Here is a 22279-nt window from a genome sequence, read left to right as displayed (position 1 = left end):
GGAGATTTCAGATGTTTCAGGCTGTTATTCTCCTACCCCACTGTGAGTCCCTGGCTATGTGCCGGTTGTGCTGTTCCAATATTCAAGCACCTTGGTATGCTCTTTAAATATTGGGCTCCTCTATTTTTCTACAGTTGTGAATACTGTCTGAACCTCTAAACATGGAGCAAGAGCCTATTTCTAATCCTGACACTGCCCAGGCAGGAAATGCAGTTATTTTAAAAAACATAATTTATGCTTACCTGATAAATTCCTTTCTTCTGTAGTGTGATCAGTCCACGGGTCATCATTACTTCTGGGATATTACTCCTCCCCAACAGGAAGTGCAAGAGGATTCACCCAGCAGAGCTGCATATAGCTCCTCCCCTCTACGTCACTCCCAGTCATTCGACCAAGGACCAACGAGAAAGGAGAAGCCAAGGGTGTAGTGGTGACTGGAGTATAACTTAAAAAATATTCACCTGCCTTAAAAAACAGGGCGGGCCGTGGACTGATCACACTACAGAAGAAAGGAATTTATCAGGTAAGCATAAATTATGTTTTCTTCTGTTAAGTGTGATCAGTCCACGGGTCATCATTACTTCTGGGATACCAATACCAAAGCAAAAGTACACGGATGACGGGAGGGATAGGCAGGCTCTTTATACAGAAGGAACCACTGCCTGAAGAACCTTTCTCCCAAAAATAGCCTCCGAGGAAGCAAAAGTGTCAAATTTGTAAAATTTGGAAAAAGTATGAAGCGAAGACCAAGTTGCAGCCTTGCAAATCTGTTCAACAGAGGCCTCATTCTTGAAGGCCCAAGTGGAAGCCACAGCTCTAGTAGAATGAGCTGTAATTCTTTCAGGAGGCTGCTGTCCAGCAGTCTCATAAGCTAAACGAATTATGCTACGAAGCCAAAAAGAAAGAGAGGTAGCAGAAGCCTTTTGACCTCTCCTCTGACCAGAGTAAACGACAAACAGAGAAGACGTTTGTCGAAATTCCTTAGTTGCCTGTAAGTAAAATTTTAGGGCACGAACTACGTCCAGATTGTGCAGTAGACGTTCCTTCTTCGAAGAAGGATTTGGGCACAAAGAAGGAACAACAATCTCTTGATTGATATTCCTGTTAGTGACTACCTTAGGTAAGAACCCAGGTTTAGTACGCAGAACTACCTTATCCGAATGAAAAATCAAATAAGGAGAATCACAATGTAAGGCTGATAACTCAGAGACTCTTCGAGCCGAGGAAATAGCCATTAAAAATAGAACTTTCCAAGATAACAACTTTATATCAATGGAATGAAGGGGTTCAAACGGAACGCCCTGTAAAACATTAAGAACAAGGTTTAAACTCCATGGTGGAGCAACGGTTTTAAACACAGGCTTAATCCTGGCCAAAGCCTGACAAAAAGCCTGAACGTCTGGAACTTCTGACAGACGTTTGTGTAACAGAATGGACAGAGCTGAGATCTGTCCTTTAATGAACTAGCAGATAAACCCTTTTCTAAACCTTCTTGTAGAAAAGACAATATCCTAGGAATCCTAACCTTACTCCAAGAGTAACCTTTGGATTCACACCAATATAGGTATTTACGCCATATCTTATGGTAAATCCTTCTGGTAACAGGCTTCCTAGCCTGTATTAAGGTATCAATAACTGACTCAGAAAACCCACGTCTTGATAAAATCAAGCGTTCAATTTCCAAGCAGTCAGCTTCAGAGAAGTTAGATTTTGATGTTTGAAAGGACCCTGTATCAGAAGGTCCTGTTTCAGAGGTAGAGACCAAGGTGGACAGAATGACATGTCCACCAGGTCTGCATACCAAGTCCTGCGTGGCCATGCAGGTGCTATTAGAATCACTGATGCTCTCTCCTGTTTGATTCTGGCAATCAATCGAGGAAGCATCGGGAAGGGTGGAAACACGTAAGCCATCCTGAAGTCCCAAGGTGCTGTCAGGGCATCTATCAGGACTGCTCCTGGATCCCTGGATCTGGACCCGTAACGAGGAAGCTTGGCGTTCTGTCGAGACGCCATGAGATCTATCTCTGGTTTGCCCCAACGTCGAAGTATTTGGGCAAAGACCTCCGGATGAAGTTCCCACTCCCCCGGATGAAAAGTCTGACGACTTAAGAAATCCGCCTCCCAGTTCTCCACTCCCGGGATGTGGATTGCTGACAGGTGGCAAGAGTGAGACTCTGCCCAGCGAAATATCTTTGATACTTCCATCATTGCTAGGGAGCTTCTTGTCCCTCCCTGATGGTTGATGTAAGCTACAGTCGTGATGTTGTCCGACTGAAACCTGATGAACCCCCGAGTTGTCAACTGGGGCCAAGCCAGGAGGGCATTGAGAACTGCTCTCAATTCCAGAATGTTTATTGGCAGGAGACTCTCCTCCTGACTCCATTGTCCCTGAGCCTTCAGAGAATTCCAGACGGCACCCCAACCTAGAAGGCTGGCGTCTGTTGTTAGAATTGTCCAGTCTGGTCTGCTGAATGGCATCCCCCTGGACAGATGTGGCCGAGAAAGCCACCATAGAAGAGAATTTCTGGTCTCTTGATCCAGATTCAGAGAAGGGGACAAGTCTGAGTAATCCCCATTCCACTGACTTAGCATGCACAGTTGCAGTGGTCTGAGGTGTAAGCGTGCAAAGGGTACTATGTCCATTGCCGCTACCATTAAGCCGATTACCTCCATGCATTGAGCCACTGACGGGTGTTGAATGGAATGAAGGGTGCGGCAAGCACTTTGAAGTCTTGTTAACCTGTCCTCTGTCAGGTAAATCTTCATTTCTACAGAATCTATAAGAGTCCCCAGGAAGGGAACTCTTGTGAGTGGAACGAGTGAACTTTTCTTTTCGTTCACCTTCCATCCATGTGACCTTAGAAAAGCCAGTACTAACTCTGTATGAGACTTGGCAGTTTGAAAGCTTGAAGCTTGTATCAGAATGTCGTCTAGGTACGGAGCTACCGAGATTCCCCGCGGTCTTAGTACCGCCAGAAGAGCACCCAGAACCTTTGTGAAGATTCTTGGAGCTGTAGCCAATCCGAATGGAAGAGCTACAAACTGGTAATGCCTGTCTAGGAAGGCAAACCTTAGGTACCGGAAATGATCTTTGTGAATCGGTATGTGAAGGTAAGCATCGATTAAATCCACTGTGGTCATGTACTGACCCTTTTGGATCATGGGTAAAATTGTCCGAATAGTCTCCATTTTGAACAATGGAACTCTTAGGAATTTGTTTAGGATCTTTAAATCCAAGATTGGCCTGAAAGTTCCCTCTTTTTTGGGAACCACAAACAGATTTGAGTAAAACCCTTGTCCCTGTTCCGACCGTGGAACTGGATGGATTACTCCCATTAACAAAAGTTCTTGTACGCAGCGTAGAAACGCCTCTTTCTTTGTTTGGTTTGTTGACAACCTTGACAGATGAAATCTCTCTCTTGGAGGAGAGTATTTGAAGTCCAGAAGGTATCCCTGAGATATTATCTCTAGCGCCCAGGGGTCCTGGACATCTCTTGCCCAAGCCTGGGCGAAGAGAGAAAGTCTGCCCCCCACTAGATCCGATCCCGGATCGGGGGCCCTCAATTCATGCTGTTTTAGGGGCAGCAGCAGGTTTCCTGGCCTGCTTGCCCTTGTTCCAAGACTGGTTAGGTCTCCAGCCTTGTCTGTAGCGAGCAACAGATCCTTCTTGTTTTGGAGCAGTGGAAGTTGATGTTGCTCCTGCTTTGAAATTCCGAAAGGAACGAAAATTAGACTGTCTAGCCTTAGGTTTGGCTCTGTCTTGAGGCAGGGCGTGGCCTTTACCTCCTGTAATGTCAGCAATAATTTCTTTCAAACCGGGCCCAAATAAGGTCTGCCCTTTAAAAGGTATATTAAGTAATTTGGACTTAGAAGTTACATCAGCTGACCAGGATTTTAGCCACAGTGCTCTGCGCGCCTGAATGGCGAATCCGGAATTCTTAGCCGTAAGTTTAGTTAAATGTACTACGGCTTCCGAAATGAATGAATTAGCTAGCTTAAGGATTCTAAGCCTGTCCGTAATGTCGTCCAGAGTAGCTGAACTAATGTTCTCTTCCAGAGACTCAATCCAGAATGCCGCTGCAGCCGTGACCGGCGCAATGCATGCAAGGGGTTGCAATATAAAACCTTGTTGAACAAACATTTTCTTAAGGTAACCCTCTAACTTTTTATCCATTGGATCTGAAAAGGCACAGCTATCCTCCACCGGGATAGTGGTGCGCTTAGCTAAAGTAGAAACTGCTCCCTCCACCTTAGGGACCGTTTGCCATAAGTCCCGTGTGGTGGTGTCTATTGGAAACATCTTTCTAAATATCGGAGGGGGTGAGAACGGCACACCGGGTCTATCCCACTCCTTAGTAATAATTTCAGTTAGTCTCTTAGGTATAGGAAAAACGTCAGTACTTGTTGGTACAGCAAAATATTTATCCAACCTACACATTTTCTCTGGTATTGCAACTGTGTTACAATCATTCAGAGCCGCTAACACCTCCCCTAGTAATACACGGAGGTTTTCCAGCTTAAATTTAAAATTTGAAATATCTGAATCCAATCTGTTTGGATCAGAACCGTCAGCCGCAGAATGAAGCTCTCCGTCCTCATGTTCTGCAAGTTGTGACGCAGTATCTGACATGGCCCTAGCATTATCAGCGCACTCTGTTCTCACCCCAGAGTGATCACGCTTGCCTCTTAGCTCTGGTAATTTAGCCAAAACCTCAGTCATAACAGTAGCCATATCTTGTAATGTTATTTGTAATGGCCGCCCAGATGTACTGGGCGCCACAATATCGCGCACCTCCCGAGCGGGAGATGCAGGTACTGTCACGTGAGGCGAGTTAGTCGGCATAACTCTCCCCTCGTTGTTTGGTGAAATTTGTTCAATTTGTACAGATTGACTTTTATTTAAAGTAGCATCAATACAGTTAGTACATAAATTTCTATTGGGCTCCACTTTGGCATTAGCACAAATAGTACAGGTCTCTTCCTCTGAATCAGACATGTTTAACACACTAGCAACTAAACTTGCAACTTGGAAATATTATTCAAGTAAAATACAATGAAAAACGTACTGTGCCTAAGAAGCACAGAAAGATATATGACAGTTGAAATCAATAAACTGAAAAGGTTACAGCATCAATCTTTGTAAAACAAAACACAATTTAGCAAAGGCTTGTTCCCATTAGCACAGATAACTAACCCTGATGACAGAAAAAAAAGTTAAAGAATAAACGTTTTTTATCACAGTCAACTACAATCTCACAGCTCTGTTGTGAAGATTACTTCCCTCAAACAAGTTTTGAAGACCCCTGAGTTCTGTAGAGATGAACCGGAACATGCAGGAAAAACAATGAGCTTCTGACTGAAATTTTTGATGCGTAGCAAAAGCGCCAAAAAAAGGCCCCTCCCCCTCACACACAACAGTGAGAGAGATCAGTAAACTGTCAGAATTAGATCAAGCAACTGCCAAGTGGAAAAATAGTGCCCAAACATTTTATTCACCCAGTACCTCAGAAAATGAAAACGATTTTACATTCTAGCAAAAACGTTTAACATAAATTAAGAGTTATTAAAAAGCCTGTTGCTTGCAAATAGGCTAAAGTCTTATATACACAGTGTAATTCCAGTGAAGTACCATTCCCCAGAATACTCAAATGTAAAATATACATACATGATATTATATCGGTATGGCAGGATTTTCTCATCAATTCCATTGTCAGAAAATAAAAGCTGCTACATACCTCTTTGCAGAATAATCTGCCCGCTGTCCCCTGATCTGAAGTTTACCTCTCCTCAGATGGCCGAGAAACAGCAATATGATCTTAACTACTCCGGCTAAAATCATAGTAAAAACTCTGGTAGATTCTTCTTCAAATTCTACCAGAGAAGGAATAACACACTCCGGTGCTATTAAAAAAATAACAAACTTTTGATTGAAGAAATAAAACTAAATAAAATCACCATAGTCCTCTCACACATCCTATCTAGTCGTTGGGTGCAAGAGAATGACTGGGAGTGACGTAGAGGGGAGGAGCTATATGCAGCTCTGCTGGGTGAATCCTCTTGCACTTCCTGTTGGGGAGGAGTAATATCCCAGAAGTAATGATGACCCGTGGACTGATCACACTTAACAGAAGAAATGTATGTTTTTTTATACAATTTTTTCATATGCAGCTTTTTTTACTCTTTTTTTAGCCCAGTGCCTGAGCTCAAACCTGAGCCCAAGCCTGCATGTGCATTATGTGATAAGGTCTGTTGGCAAGATAAGAAAATATGTAAAGATTACTTTTTTAAAATTTTTGGTGAAAGTGCTACTGCAGCGACATTTTCTGACACTAATTCGGAGGGCAAGGCTTCTTCAATACATTAAAATCATCCTGCTGCTACTGCTGTGTTTGATACTGCTACATTATGTGAATTTATTAAATGCATCAGAGACTTCAGGTGTTGAGGAAGGACAATCTTCTGTGTCTTCAGACTGGTTTAAATCTAAGACAGATTCTGTTGAAACCTTTCCAGTAAGTCTATAAAGAATATTTATTTGGAAGAATTTTCAAAAAATGAAAAGCAGTTTAATGTTTCTGAGAAATTATTCAAAGTTTTCCTTTACCTAATCCACTTCATTGTCAGTTTTGTAGTCCATCTAAATTTGATATCTATGTAGAAAACAGAAGAAAAGGCGCAACAAACCAAAAACCAAGGTAGAAAGACACTTTAATATAGCGATTATGGTTAAAAACACTTTAAAAAGTGTGCATAAAACTTTGCAGTAACATATAGCAAACCATAGTCAGGAAATCGTCATTCACTGGATCCTCTATACGGACCACCTGGATTCGAACGATACAAGCAATCCTTGTTGCATGTACCTGAAACTGCTTATGATTCTCTTTTCCTCTACGCATTTCGTTTGCTTCTATGCAAACTTTTTCAAGAGTAACATTATTGCGATAATACACCAACCTGTTACCAGATTATTTTAAAAGAACTTGTCTGCCCCTCTTGGCAGATCTTAACCAATTAACAATCACTGAAAATATATAATCTGGTAACAGGTCGAAATAAAGACAGTCTATCAGGCACTGCTTCACTTTCCAAAAACTACTTCAGGGAAATTCAGTAAAAGTTTTGACCGATAAAAGGACGGCAAGGTTTTACATTTATTTTCAGGGAGGAACAAGGAGTCTTCAAGCTCTCAAGGAGGTGCCGCCCATTTTCATTTCGACATAGAAGTATCTAAAGGGGTTATCCGCTTCTCACCTTCTCAGTCTACAGAATGTTCAGGCAGATTATCTGAGCCGAGTTCCTCTTTTACAAACAGAGTGGCAGTTGCACAGAAACCTTTTCCGGATTGTGGACAGATGGAGAGTGCCGGAAATAGATCTGATAGCTTCCAGTCACAATAATAAGTTGACTCTGTTTTACAGTTGTTTGCCAACACCACAAGCTTTGGGAACGGATGCTTTCTCTTTAGGTACTCCGGAGAACTCAAAGACAAAAAGCAACGTTTGCGGCAGTAATCCCCTTTTGGCCTCCCAAGCGATGGTTTCCTCTGCTGTTACATCTTTCAGTGGAACCGCTGTGGCTCCTTCCACAGCCTCCAGACATGTTGTCTCAGGGTCCAATCCTGCATCTGGCCCTGCAACGCTTGAACCTGACGTTATGGTTGCTGAGATCACACGTTATAGACAACTGAATATATCAGAATCGGTCATTCAAACTTTACTTCAGGCTAGAAAAAAGCTCACTTTTTACAGAATATAGAATACTCTTATTTAGCCTGAATAACTTAACATAGTGTTTCTACAGCCAAGATGGAATTAGATAATTCCTTGGATTTTTTTAGGAAGGTTTCCTAAGAGGTATTTGTGCTAGAACACTGAAGATTCAGGTGTTGTATCTCTGCCATTACTGGAGACAAGTGGGCACAGAAGCCTTTGGTTCATCAATTCTTTCAGGCCTTGGCTCATATCCAGCATTCTACCAAATCTGCCAATCAAACGTGGGATCTTCCTTTGGTTTTGGAAACTTTAATAGAAATACCCTTTGAACCCATTAGGGAGATCTCATTCTGGTTTCTTACATTGAAGACAATTTTTTTTTTCTGGTTGCTGTTACATAACCAAGACGAGTCTCTGAATTGCAAACTCTTTATGTCAAGGAACCTTCTCTCGCTTTCCATAAAGATAAGATTGTTTTAGCACAGTTTCTGAGTTTTTACCAAAGGTTGTCTCTAATTTTCATAAATCCCAAGACATTGTGTTAGCATATTTTTGTCCAGAGATGCAAGATTCAGCAGTAAAGCTATTTTACCGACTTAAAGTGGTGTGCTGTCTACACGTTTCAATAACCAAATCTATTAGAAAGACAAATCGTTTGTTCGTAGTACCAAAGGGTTTATGAAAAGGACAAGCTCCTGCAAAATCCACTTTGGCCTGTTGGCTAGTACAGACAATCTAACAAACAGAAGAATCAACCGGTTCCAGTTGGGTTTAAGGCACATTCTACACGGGCAGTGTCAACATCATGAGCTTTGGAAGAAGATACTTTACCTATGGAGATACGTCAAGCAGCAGTCCGGAGTTGTCCTCATACTGTTGTATCTCATAAGTTGGATGTGCGACAATCCTCTTCAGAAAAGTTTTGTTGAAAAGTATTATCTCTGTGGTGTCCTTAAAAAACTTCTTTATACTTTTTGTACCATTTCGTTTGTTTGACTGAAATTTTTTCTCCCCGATTTTTACAGTTTTTTTTATCGCTTTATTCTCTTCTCACTGGAAGCATTACCAGGGAGGGCCAAGATAACTAGAAATTATCAGACAAATATAAGCAATTGCTATATCTTGGCTCATATCCCTAGGTAATGCTTACCAGGCACCCCTTCCCTATTTTCCTTTTACCTTTTCCACATTTTAAGGGTGGACATCACTAAGAGGATAGGGGAAATGGGTCCAGAGTGATCATTTCTGTCCACGACCCTTTGGAAGAGGGCTTCTCACTAGTAAGCATTACCCAGGGATAAGAGCCAAGATATAGAAATTGCTTATATTTGTTTGATAATTTTTAGTTTTTAGCATATGCATTTGTCTGAAAAGGAAATGCAGCTATTTTAAATGACAACATAAATGTAAAGGAGCCATTTGTAAACTATTTAATACACTCCAGTGGGTAAAATTGTGAATATACTAAAAACAAATGTACAGTACAATGAACAGAAAATATAAAAAAATAAAATACAAAAAAATGTACAACCTTGTATTAGTTTTAATTCATACTATGTATTGAGAGGATGCATATGAAATATAAAAGCAACCAAAAAGAGTGTCCTAAACAACAGAACACTGTCAAAAATATATATATTTTTTTAAAGGAATATGTACTCTACATTTTTTCTTTCATGATTCAGATAGAAAGGAGACCATTAAAACAAATGTAGAGCCTTTGTTAAAAGGACATTGTACTCATTCTCTCCTTGAATGTGTTCCCAAGAATCCATTTTACTTACTGGAGTATATTAAATTGCTGCAAACAGATCCTTGATCTTTATTTTCTCATTCTAAATGCAACCTGTGAAACAACAACGCAAGTAACTGTCTTTTCTTGCCAATCTCCCTGCCGCAGACATCTAAGATAGTACAGTATATGGTTCTGTATTTCTCCTTTTTATTTTAAAAACTGTTTGCTTGGGGGGAATGTCCAAGCAGCGTACCTGACAGGACGCATCTACTGAGAGCTCTGAAAGATACCTCAATAATCTGTCGATTAAAGACCATTTAACAGCCAAATCAAGCCTATAAATAAGCATACAACAGCCGCAGTGGTTACAATAGATATATAACAAAGCTTGATTCCTGTTTTTATGACATCAGGGCTACAGTTCGGCAACTCAAGACCTAAGGCGGCGGCCTATACATAGGTAACGACCCCCCCCCCCCGGTTACACCGGGTCTACAGTGCTGGCAGCAGTTGTTTGCCTTACTAACTCTCATAATATTGCAAGGCTTTTATATCCATAGAGGGAGAGATTTAAAACTATAACTTTAGTGACTACGCATCTAGCTGACATCGAAAATGGCGGATGTGGCGGAAGAATGTTTCATGCAATGCTCTGACCCACGCCTAGAAAGACTTGAACACCTTATGAAAAAGCTGATGGACAAAGCCCCTTATGATTATCTGATATTACGGGTGCTTCCTGCCTCGAATGAGCTAACAGAAACAGTGTGCTCCGGAGGTATGATGCCCCCGTCCCACCCGGTGTCACATCAGTTACAGAGGGGCCCGCAAGCAATACAGAGTGCCGCTACGACACCTCGCAAAAAAAAGAAGGGAACCCAGCTTGAAAAATATTCCAAAGAGATCACCTTGCAAAGAGGATCCTCATCAGGAGAACCGGCCCCATGGCTAATGAAAGGAAAGGTGTTGCAGCCAGCGGCAGGGAGGAGACCGGACTTCGTTAAAGAGGAGCTGTACCAACCGGAACTGGAGGGCTATGCGACCCGCAGTGCATCGGCGACTCTTTGGAAGTTGATGGAGCGACTTCCTATGTTACATCCACCACACAGACCCCATTGTCGCTCAAGCTCACTAAAGACAGACGGGACCCAGGTTTTTGTTCCCTACGATGTTTGCATCTTTAGATCTGGGGTAGGGTAACCTGCAGATGCCCTCTCTGGAAGGAACGCTGAATTTAATAAGATGCTACTAGCATCCAAAGGGCAAATGTATTATAGCTAGTTTAAAGTTAGATTTTCTGGCAACCCGTGGCATGAACTGTTCACCAGCTATTTCTACAGTTATATCATTAAGGTACTTAATACTAAGAGCATTGTTCACTAGGTTGATTTAAAGGTTTTACTGATTAGCTGCACTTCAAGATGTTTCTGAGAGTGTCTATTTTACATTGTCAATATGTCAGTATTTTATAGTCTAGCATCAGTTTGCATGAATATGTTTAAAAGCCTAAAGTTGTATTATAATAATATTAGCTGCCACGCAGTGTTACCCTACATTTATTTATTCATATTATGGTATTATGTATGAGGTCTGCCTTAAGTTATATTTCAGACGCTAATTATGATGGAGACACTAAGGATATTGCTGTGTTCTTACAATGAATATGTGCGCCTTCTCTGGGGGTATGTGGGGGACCCTTGGAGGGCATTTAATGTAATACAAGTGCACGGTAAGATAAGGCATTCTCATTCCTCTAATGTGTAGCAATAGAGGGATTCAAGGATGCACTGGTAGCTGATAGATGTTGCAAAAACTTTATTGAAGAAAACATTAAAAGTTCATCGCTGAACAAATTTCATTCCATAGACAAGTGAGAGGTGTATGTTCCACCCCAGGGACTGCTTGCTGACACGTTTCGGCTCCAAGGGCCGTAATCGTAGCTGCAGTCACTTGCCTTAATGATCCTTAAATATCAATTAAAGCCAGCTAATAGGTTAAAAATAGTTACACCCTTCTTTTACCTGGGGCGGAACAAAAAACACCTATTAAGGTCTAAACTCTTTATTGCATATATGGACACATAGTGAGTTTAATACTAACTTGGACAAAACAATGATTAAAGACCGTAAAGCTCACTAGATTTAGCTCAAAATGACCCATATACCCACATTAACAGTATGAAACAACAAATATATATATATATAAGTTCATAATGCATATAACAATATTTGCAACTTCCTGATACGTTTGAAAACATTGCAAAATAGATACATATATACAAAAAAGCGATATTACAAATGAAATTGCCAATACACAAAAGGAAAAGAAAAGAATAGAAAAGATAGTGTAAGTCTGTTTCAATCCCTTATTATAACCTAAGTTTCATGCCCCAAATTTGATCACTTCCCAATTAATGTGAAAACATATATAGAGGATTTAATCCAATCCAAGGGGATTCGTGGAAGAAAAAAAGAAAAAAGGTTATAAACCGTGTTTAGAATTTATGGGATTCTCAATCTCACTTATCAAGTCACTTTCTTCTCAGTGACACAGGGATTGAAAAGGGATCTTACTAGTCAAAAAGACTAAAATAATGATGCAAAGATAATAGCATCTTCAGGATGCTGGATACACAGACCAAAGGATTACTACTCCCAAAAATTAATGAGATCAAACTCTGAATTTAATCCATAAGGGATCCTTGTTTTTAGTCTGTGTATCCAGTATGCCTCCCTTTTAGACAATAATTTATCTCTATCTCCTCCTCTTGATTTACATCTCACCAATTCAACTAAGGTCCATTTCAAGGATTGGGGCTACTGTTGTGCCTCTCCTTGAAATGCCGCACTAGCGGTGTGGTCAATTAGCCTGCTTTTATGTTCGTAAGGTGTTCCCTTATTCTTTCCCTTGTTTCTCTCGTCGTGAGTCCTGTGTACTGAATTTCACATTCAGTACAAGTCAGGAGATACACAGCATAAGAGGTTCTGCAATTTAGACAAGATAAATGTTCAAACTGCTCTCCTGTCGCTGTGCTGGAAAAGCCATTACCTTGTTGTAAGTACTTGCACGCTGTGCACTGTGTGTAACTGCACCTGTATGTGCCCTTGTATCTTAGCCATGATGAGGTTTGAGTATGTGTATCTGGCCTCAACTGAGTGGGTGCTAATATATTACCTATACTTTTCCCTTTTCTAAAGGCGTATCTGCAGCCTTTGGGTATGACACTAGCTAGCCCATCATCCGCCTTAAGCATTGGAAAATGTTTCCTTAATATATTGCAGATGTTGTGATATTGTTGGCTATACTGTGTTATGAATGTCACACCTGCTACACATTAAAGAAACGGAGGATTTGCACGGAGTTACAGGTGACCATTCCTGTAAGCATAGTCCACGCACCTCCCGCGAGAATTGAAGCATTGGGGAGAGACAGTGACGTCAGACGCCGGAAAACCTCGAGGCTGGAAACTGAGCACAACCTAGCGGAGCAGTTGGTTTGTTTTCTGCAGTCCGCATATAGGACCACACAAGCGGAATAAGGTACCGTGGTGTTGGGAAACTCTGAAGCCTGAGAGAGGTAAGGCTTATCTTCAAAGCACGTTCACACTGTCGTTTGCGCCCCGAAGTAGAGGTGAGTGGTGAAGAAGCGGACTCGATCAGCTTATTCACATTATTCACATTATTCACATCAGAATTACAGTGGTTATATGCTCACAGACATTTTTGGGAGTAAATTGGTGCCGATATCGTTTGTGTAATTACATTCTCATTCCTCTGTCAAAGCAAGAACTATTGCCAGCTCCTCCCTAGTGGCCAGCGGCCGAGGCCACGGGGGCGATGCTACTAAGATTCACTTTGCTCTTGATAAGAAAAGGTTGGTCTAGGATAATGTTTAAAATACCATTAGGAGAGATTATATTAACACAGCAGATGCCATCTTCACACACAGTATTATCTTGTGTAATAGGCAGTTATACTAACACTGTTTGGGTATGGTCAGCTATAACAAACGGCTCAAGGATTTACTTTCCCATAACCCCCTCATCACAGCTTGTGACATGTATTATCCCCATCCTAAGCCTTGTAATCCCATCACAAGATGACTCATGATATATCTGTGCCCCATATAATTTATAATTCATGCTGTTACACATTAGCACTAGGCTATATTCATAATTTAACACCCATAGCAATTGATGTCTCTCCCTCTTGTATGAAAATTGTTGGTGCAAGAAGCCGTTATAATATTATGTTTATGTTTTTGTTTTGTTTTTTAAATCATATTACCCCTACTCTCACTGTTTGTTTTAATGCAAATAAGGACCCAAGAGTGGCCCAAATCATCTATATAGGGGAGAAAAGGAGGATTGTAGTCAAAGAAATGTATGTTTTCCTTAATTCCTATGCATTGACTTTAATACTGTTTCTATGTCAATAACATGTATGTCACTTACTACTCCTCAATTCTTGTGTAAGAATTGTTTGTTAAGTGTTTCTTTTTATATCAATGCACTGTGACTTGTTTTTGCTCATAATAAATATTTGTTTTTTAAGTTTTGCCTTTGTCTAATATTTGAACCACGTTACTGAAAGAGACTGATAGTATTAATACTGTGTTTGTTAGATTAATTTTTGCTAAATTGTATTCTGGGATTTTACTTTGTTAGTCTCAGTTTTTCTTAAAATTTCCCACTTAATAAATCTTAAGTGGTGGCAGCTTAGAGATAGTATAGTGTGGGTAGCAGTAAAGGGGAGTTTGATGCATTTTTTTCTAGGTGTAGAACAGACTAGGGAGTGTTTGTTAACCCTTGCACACACTGAACTAAGTCACAGGCTTGCTTGGAGTGGCTAGATTGTGACAAATTGGTTAAAGGGGTATGAAACCCAATTTTTTTTCTTTCATGATTCAGATCATTAAAGGACATGATGCCCAAATGTTGAAGCACTTGAAACTGATTCCTTAATATTTCACATGCCCCCTAAGTTTTGTGTTCAGTTACAGTTCCATTTCCTTTTAAAGACAGATATAAACTCCAGCTTATCTCAGTACCGGGGAACATGTAAGTCAAGGTTTTGAATTCCACTGAACAAGCTACTGCTTCTGTGTGGGAGCTACATTTATCTCTTAATTACTGTCTGGCAATGCTACCAAAATAAATAATTAAAATACATAAGTAAACGAGTTATAGGGAACTAAAATTTGAGTTTTATATTCTGCCGGTTTTTTTTCACATGTGCATAGAACAGTATGAATGTTTTCTAATATACCTACAAACAAATTAAATAGTTTTAGAAAGCGTTTAAAACTGCAACTTTATTGAAAGAACAAGACAAAACCTTTCATAAAACAGCAAAAGTGTTCAGAAAAAAAAAATTCAATTAAGTTCTATTATCAATTTGTTTTATTTGCAAAAGTTCTTATTACCTATTGAGCATGTGCACAGTGCAAGTATATTGGTCTGTGATTGGCGTATGGCTGACACATGATACAGGAAAATAAAATGAAAGATTGCATTTTCCAGAAAACATTTAATTTTTAAATGATATTGTTTAATTGTGCAATGTGACTGTAGTTAAATAGACTTTACTAATTTGCAAAACTTCTTTAAAACCTGGGTATGTTTATCTTAACTTTCATTGCGGCTGGTTATAAATTGTGTTAATCTGATGATCTGCGCGCAAGTAGAAACCCACATTAGTATTTGTGATAACATATTTGCCACTTCTATTAGGAGAACCGAACCGTGTTTTCGGATTTCTCGAAATGGACTTTAAACGCCTTTTGCTGGTATGTAAAGCAAGTCTTTAGTGATGTTATTTGTTATATAATTCTGCATGTTAATTACTAGAACATACCTATTAATAATTATGTTTACGTCACTTTGCTCACCACCACTGACATCACAGCGACCTTTCCCGACCACCGCAATATAATAACCCGCGCGCGCAAACCCCACCCCCAGAGCGCGAGCCGGCCTCTACTTGATTGGCCAGCTGAGTCTTGGGCGGTCTTTAAGATGTAGGCCTTAATGCCTGAGCTTGTTGTATAATGCTACAAAATAGATTAAACCCCTATAAACTGTATTAGCAGTATATATATATATATATATATAGGCTTACCAGAAGTCCCACTTTTACTGGGATTGTCCCGGTTTGGAGGTGCTGTCCCAGTGTCCCACCCAGTTGTTCATTCTGTCCCACTAGGGTCGACACCTCCAGGTTTCAAATCATGTGTCTGGGTTTCAGCCCACCTGAAACCCAGACACATTATTCAAAATGACTGGACTGTGGCTCTCCAGCATAGTTGGATACTGGTACTTTGTTACATACAGCCCTGCTTAGCTTAAAGGGACATGAAACCCATTTTTTTTCTTTCACGGTTTAGAAAGAGTATGCAATTTTAAACAACTTTGTAATTTACTTTTATTATCTCATTTGTTTTATTTTCTTGACATGCTTTGCTGAAAAGCATATCTAGATAGGATCAGTAGTTGCTGATTGGTTGCTGCACATAGATGCCTCGTGTGATTGGCTCACCCATGTGCATTGCTATTCCTTCAACAAAGGATATCTAAAAAAATGAAGCAATAGATAATAGAAGTAAATTGGAATGTTGTTTAAAATTGTATTCTCTATCTGATTCATGAAAGAAAAAATTTGGGTTTAGTGGCCCTTTAACGTTCGTGTCCTTCAAAGTTTACATTTAGTAATACAGGCTGAGTGAGCAGCATAGGTTTTTTTTTAATTTTGTAGTACTACTTGGTTTATTTTTCTAAGAATTTAACACCCCCCGACCCCTGGTGACATCGCCGGTAATACACCTTTAGGGGATTCATATGGGTATGACTAGGAAGTACAGACAGGCAGGATTTTTGGCGTGGATCTTGCTTTACTTCATGCAGGATAGCATTTTGGCTATAATCTTCCTGCATTATGGTATAGAGTAGCTTTAGCTGGTACGTGTTTCTTTTTTACTTATTTCATTCAATGTTGTATTTATGCCTTATCAGTATTTGGCTCTGTTCCTTAATTAGACACATAAAACACATATTACACTGCAGATATTAAATTGTGAAATTGATAAAGTGATAATTATGCTTGATGTTTGGCATTATTTAGCATCTGAGATATAGATGAATGATTTATTTGCCATGACAATGTAACGGTGCCTTTTTCACTAGGGGGTGGTGTTATGGTCTATTTAAACTGTGTGATTCACTTGTTTGACTAAGGAAGGGTAGAGTATACACGAAACATTACACACATAAAAGCTACTACTTTAAAAGGATCGGTAATTGCCACGCCCCCTTGACCATGCTCCTGACCACACCCCCACTGGCACCGCACCAGGTGGTCCCAGTTTCACCTCTAAAAATTATGGTAAGCCTATATATATATATATATATATATATATATATATATATATATATATATATAGTATGAAGATACCACTTTTTACGTTATCCGTTTAGTAGTATATCGGCCTTCTTTTTACAGATTGCATCGGTAAGCAATACTATGCTGTTTCACCTAGCAACCACGTTAACCATATGACAAAAAAATGCCCGATTTAATTCTTTCAAATAAATAAAGCCTTACAAGCTTCTAATTGGCTGGATAAAGATAACGTTACTTGTTTCTTACGCTACACAGCTAGCACGCTCTCTTTATTCAGTTGCTAGCTCGAAGCAATATTGCCATTTGCCATTGCCCGTCTGAGTTGTTGTTGTTATGCGAACTCTCAGCCAATGAAAACGCGAATCTGGAAAAGGCATCGCCCCTTTTACTTTCTTTCGCCTGCTTCAGACACAAAGCGCGGACAGAGTGGTGTGGTGGTGCTGGTGTGAGAATATAAAGTGACTGCTGTGTGTTTTATAGGTAGCTGTATCTTGGTACGTGCAGGTATATCTACAGGTAAGTGCGCAATATAGCATTAATAGATAATAAATGGCTTGTTTATAATTTTCTGATACACGATTATATATGTGTGAGTGTAAGTATAGACAGATCATGTTATGGTCGTGTGTATTATTTTTGAACTATGTAAATGGGGAAGGAAGTCAGTACTGTTAATAAATATATATATGTATATGTGTGTGTGTTCTAAAAATATTAATGTTTCCTAACTGCAAATGGGTTCACGTATTGTCCTACAAGATCCTTAGGACGTGACATTTCGATTTAGTCGTATGTGACAGTGACAAGGTATTCGGGAAGTCAAGTGGATAGTGTAGGTGTAGGGCTGAAAGTGAAAGTTTAGAGTTTTTTTGTGTGAACACTAAGGTGCTCTCCCCTTGTAACTGCAGTGATCACATGATTACAAGGTAAGGCAACTTGTTACAGTTATTGCCTGTAAACACGAATTGTTTTTCGCAACATAAGCGGACAAAGGTTGTGCGTAGTTGTTCTTTCTTTAGAGATGAATGTTTCTTCTTTTATGTATAGTTTTGTATCGGTTTTGTAGTAACATAGGTCAGATCTGGTAATGTCATTAGTAAGACGATTGATGTCATAGACAATCGTATGGTGCTTTGTTTTATATTTAGTGAGGATTCAGGTTAGTTGGACATTCCATTTCTTTTATGCAGAGGGTAAATGAGGTTTACAAAATGGACATCTAAACTTACCTCGGCGTGTCTGGAACAGCTGCATGGCATAGCATTCTCTGCCATCCACACATTATTGTATACATTCTTCTGAGGCTATGTAGAGGTTCAGTGCTGTATAAGCGTTACACTTGTTTACAAGCTGCCACAGTGTTACGCTGTTGTGCACAGTTACTTTTCATATGGTTACATGTTTAATGATATTGATGTATGCCTATGGATCAGAGTACCATTATGGAACATGTCACATTACTGTAAATGCAAAATGACTAAAAGACATCAACGTTCCCCCTTTTTTTTTTTTTTTTATAGTAATTTACTGAGTGTTTGTTTTTTTACTTAATTTTTATTGAGGTTTGATTATAACATACTAGAGTGATATCCAATTTGTGCATTTACAATATGTAAATCCAAGTCAAAAATAAATACCAAGTAGAGTGCAAGCATTGTGAACAATGCTTTGTGTATGGAAACCTACTTAGGGCTAGATTACAAGTGGAGCGCTAATTTATTGCACGCCCATAAACGGGTAAATTCACTTGTTTACGGGTGCACGATAGATAATCAGCCATTACAAATGGCTGTTCAATGCTATCACAAGCTCTGAAAATTAACCAGGGATCAGATCACTGGTTAATTTTTAAAAATGTTTCAAAATTGCCCCTTAAATGTAAGTGTAAGCTTCCATTATTATTTTAAAAAATAAAGTAGCATCTTTTAATTTTAAAAAAAATAACTGTTCACTGTAAATTTATATGATAATGCTTATACACATGTATTTTAAATGTGCTGCCTATGGCTGCACGACTTGCCCTCTTTGCTGCGCTTGGTTCTGTGCCTTGTTTGCATCAGAACGAGGCTCCCTTTGGAGCCTATGGAAGTGCGCTTTTGTGAGGGCAAAGCTTCCATGCAAATTTGTGTATCCTGCTAACAAACATTAATGACTTTTTACTAGTAGTATTTTTTTTTGCCAGTGGAAGTTTATAGCACAAATTCTATTTTAAAATGTGATACTCCTGTGCAAATTTAAGATTTGACCTTTCTATCCCTTTAATTTTATTAGTGTGTGATTAACATTTGTAAGATTTGTTTTCAGTCAATAATCCATGTGTTATTTCAATAACCAGTATAATAAACCTAACCTATTTCTATACCCAGCAGGCTTTGCTAATACTTCAAAAAATTTTTTTTACAAAATAAACACTTACAGAACACTAACTGCACAAGTCATCTGATATTTCAGTCTATTTCCTGTAATACACATTTTAAAAGATATGTTTCATCCACACATGGTCATAACTGTCACAGGGTGAGGTAATGGAAGATATTGCTTCCCTGGTTGCTACGCAGAAGGGGTGGTGCTTGTACCATTCAGTTTCCCCATCCATCTAAGACAAGGGCCTGCACAAATGATAGGAAATAGATTCTGTTTTGCAGTACAAGCTCTTGTTTGGTGAAAAACAAGCAGTGGTTGCTGAGATGTACAGGTTGAGCAATATAAATTGTATTTTAAAAAGTTAAAATTAAACCAAATCTTTGTCTGACTTGGGGAAACGTGAATCTGTCAGTAGTATAGTCCTTGTCAGAAACATTTTCTGCTAGTTTTAAATTAAAATCAAAACCCATAATGTACAAGTACCATTCACAAACATTTTATATAAATTGTTGGAGTGAGAATGTATAATCAGTCGCTCAGTTTCTTGTGACAGTCTCTTTAGACTGAGCTTTTGACTCCCCCAGCATAACGAACACAAATAGGTTGGCCTGGGTTTTGTAAAACTGGTTACTAAACAAGTGATACCACAGTTCTACTTTCATTAGTGCTTGTCTGAGCACAAGACTGCAGCTACATATAAAACATTGTCGCCTGCCTGTATCATCCTGGGAGCCTTTTGAATGAGTTGTAACAGCTTAACTCTGATTGTTTTTGTAGATCCATTCATTCTAACTTCATTATGCTCAATTCATATAGAAGAGCGCTAGACCGTACACAATCACACTATGTTGTTGACTTCTTTCATAAGTCATCCATACTGATAGGATTTCCATTGGTGGATAGTGAAAAAGACAAATTTAATATTCAGTAGCAAGCTGTGGGGGATTAAAAAAAAAAATAATTCTTTAACCCCTTAAAGGGACAGTCTAGGCCAAAATAAACTTTCATGATTCAGATAGAGCATGTAATTTTAAACAATTTTCCAATTTACTTTTATCACCAATTTTGCTTTGTTCTTTTGGTATTCTTAGTTGAAAGCTTAACCTAGGAGGTTCATATGCTAATTTCTTAGACCTTGAAGCCCACCTCTTTCAGATTGCATTTTAACAGTTTTTCACCACTAGAGGGTGTTAGTTCACGTATTTCATATAGATAACACTGTGCTCGTGCACGTGAAGTAATCTGGGAGCAGGCACTGATTGGCTAGACTGAAAGTCTGTCAAAAGAACTGAAAAAAGGGGCAGTTTGCAGAGGCTTAGATACAAGATAATCACAGAGGTTAAAAGTATATTATTATAACTGTGTTGGTTGTGCAAAACTGGGAAATGGGTAATAAAGGGATTATCTATCTTTTAAAACAATAAAAAGTCTGATGTAGACTGTCCCTTTAACGACTGACGTACCCTGTACATCGCTGGTCATTGAGGGTTTGCCTGCTTGCTATAGAACTCGCTATTAGAAACACACTTCTATAGAAAGACCAGTGACATACAGGGTGTGTCACTAGTCTTTAACTCCTTAATGAACAGACAATTTTCTTACCGTTGGGGACCAGGGCTATTTTTACATTTCTGCGGTGTTTGTGTTTAGCTGTAATTTTCCTCTCACTCATTTACTGTACCCACACATTATTTAATGTTTTTCTCGCCATTAAATTGACTTTTTTAAAGATACCATTATTTTCTTCATATCTTATAATTTACTAAAAAATATATATATATAAAATATGATGAGAAAAATTGGAAAAAACTTTTTCTAACTTTGACCCCCAAAATCTGTTACACATCTACAAACACCCAAAAACACCCATGCTAAATAGTTTCAACATTTTGTCCTGAGTTTAGTTTAGAAATACCCAATGTTTACAGTTCTTTGCTTTTTTTTGCAAGTTATAGGGCAATAAGTACAAGTAACACTTTGCTATTTCAAAACCATTTTTTTGCATCAGTTACATTTTAACACTATCTGTCAGTAATCTCTGAATAACCCTTTACATGTATATATTTTTTTTTTTTTGCCAAGTATTGATTTAGGCCCATTTTGGTATATTTCATGCCACAATTTCACCTCCAAATGCGATTAAAAAAAAAAAAAAAAAAAAAATTCACTTTTTCACTAACTTTAGGTCTCTCACTGAAATTATTTACAAACGGCTTGTGCAATTATGGCACAAATGGTTGTAAATGCTTATTTGGGATCCCTTTTTTTTTTCTCGAAATAGCAGACCTATTTGACTTTGGCATTGCTTTTTGGTAATTAGAAGCCCGCTAAATGCCGCTGCGCACCACACTTGTATTATGTCCAGCAGTGAAGGGGTTAGTTAGGGAGCTTGAAGGGTTAATTTTCTCTTTTAGTGTAGAGATCAGCCTCTCTCCTGACACATCCCACCCCCTGATCCCTCCCTGACCCCCCTCAAACAGCTCTCTTCCCTCCCCACATCACTGTTGTCACCACCATCTTTAATACTGGCAGAAAGTCTGCAAGTATAAAAATAAAGTTTGTTTTTTAAATTATATATTTTCTGCAGTGTAGGATCCTCCTCCTTACCCAACCTCCCTGAGCCCCCCCCCCCAAACAGCACTTACTCTCCCCCCTCTAACTATTTGCCACCATTTGGGGTACTGGCAGCTGTCTGCCAGTACCCACTTTGCAATAAAATTTGCTGCTTTTTTTTTTTTTTTTTTTTTTTTTTTTTTTAAATAAATCCCACTTTTTCTGTAGTGTAGCTGCCCCCCCTCAATACCCTACCCCCTCCAAGATCCCTTTCCCACCACTTCTTGTTTAGAGACAACATTACCCCCTCCCACCACCCTCTTCCACCACTTCTTGTTTATTGATCACCTGCGCGCACCCGCAAATGAGATCATGATAACTTCCAGCATTTGAAAATCCTGAGGATGTACAAGGTACGTCCTTGGTCATTAAGTGAGTTTTTTCATGATTCAAATAGAGCAGGCAATTTTAAGCAACTTTCTAATTTATTCCTTTTTATCAATTTTTCTTCTTTC

At 39.2% G+C, this 22279-nt stretch overlaps 2 protein-coding genes across 2 annotated transcripts in view; one reads left to right on the top strand and one right to left on the bottom strand.

The window, feature by feature from the left end:
* The window catches only part of PRIMPOL (primase and DNA directed polymerase), a 377464-nt gene extending 362096 nt beyond the window's left edge, over window positions 1-15368 (bottom strand). The window contains exon 1 of the mRNA XM_053703874.1: window positions 15306-15368. The gene's annotated coding sequence lies outside the window, so the exon portion shown is untranslated. The remainder of the gene's footprint in view (window positions 1-15305) is intronic.
* Window positions 15369-17250: 1882 nt separating this feature from the next.
* The window catches only part of CASP3 (caspase 3), a 143466-nt gene continuing 138437 nt past the window's right edge, over window positions 17251-22279 (top strand). The window contains exon 1 of the mRNA XM_053700253.1: window positions 17251-17363. The gene's annotated coding sequence lies outside the window, so the exon portion shown is untranslated. The remainder of the gene's footprint in view (window positions 17364-22279) is intronic.

The sequence above is a fragment of the Bombina bombina genome, chromosome 2, assembly GCF_027579735.1.
Source record: "Bombina bombina isolate aBomBom1 chromosome 2, aBomBom1.pri, whole genome shotgun sequence".
NCBI classification, from domain to species: domain Eukaryota; kingdom Metazoa; phylum Chordata; class Amphibia; order Anura; family Bombinatoridae; genus Bombina; species Bombina bombina.
The sequence above is the reverse complement of the archived record's forward strand: the minus strand, read 5'-3'. Positions and strand labels throughout refer to the sequence as shown.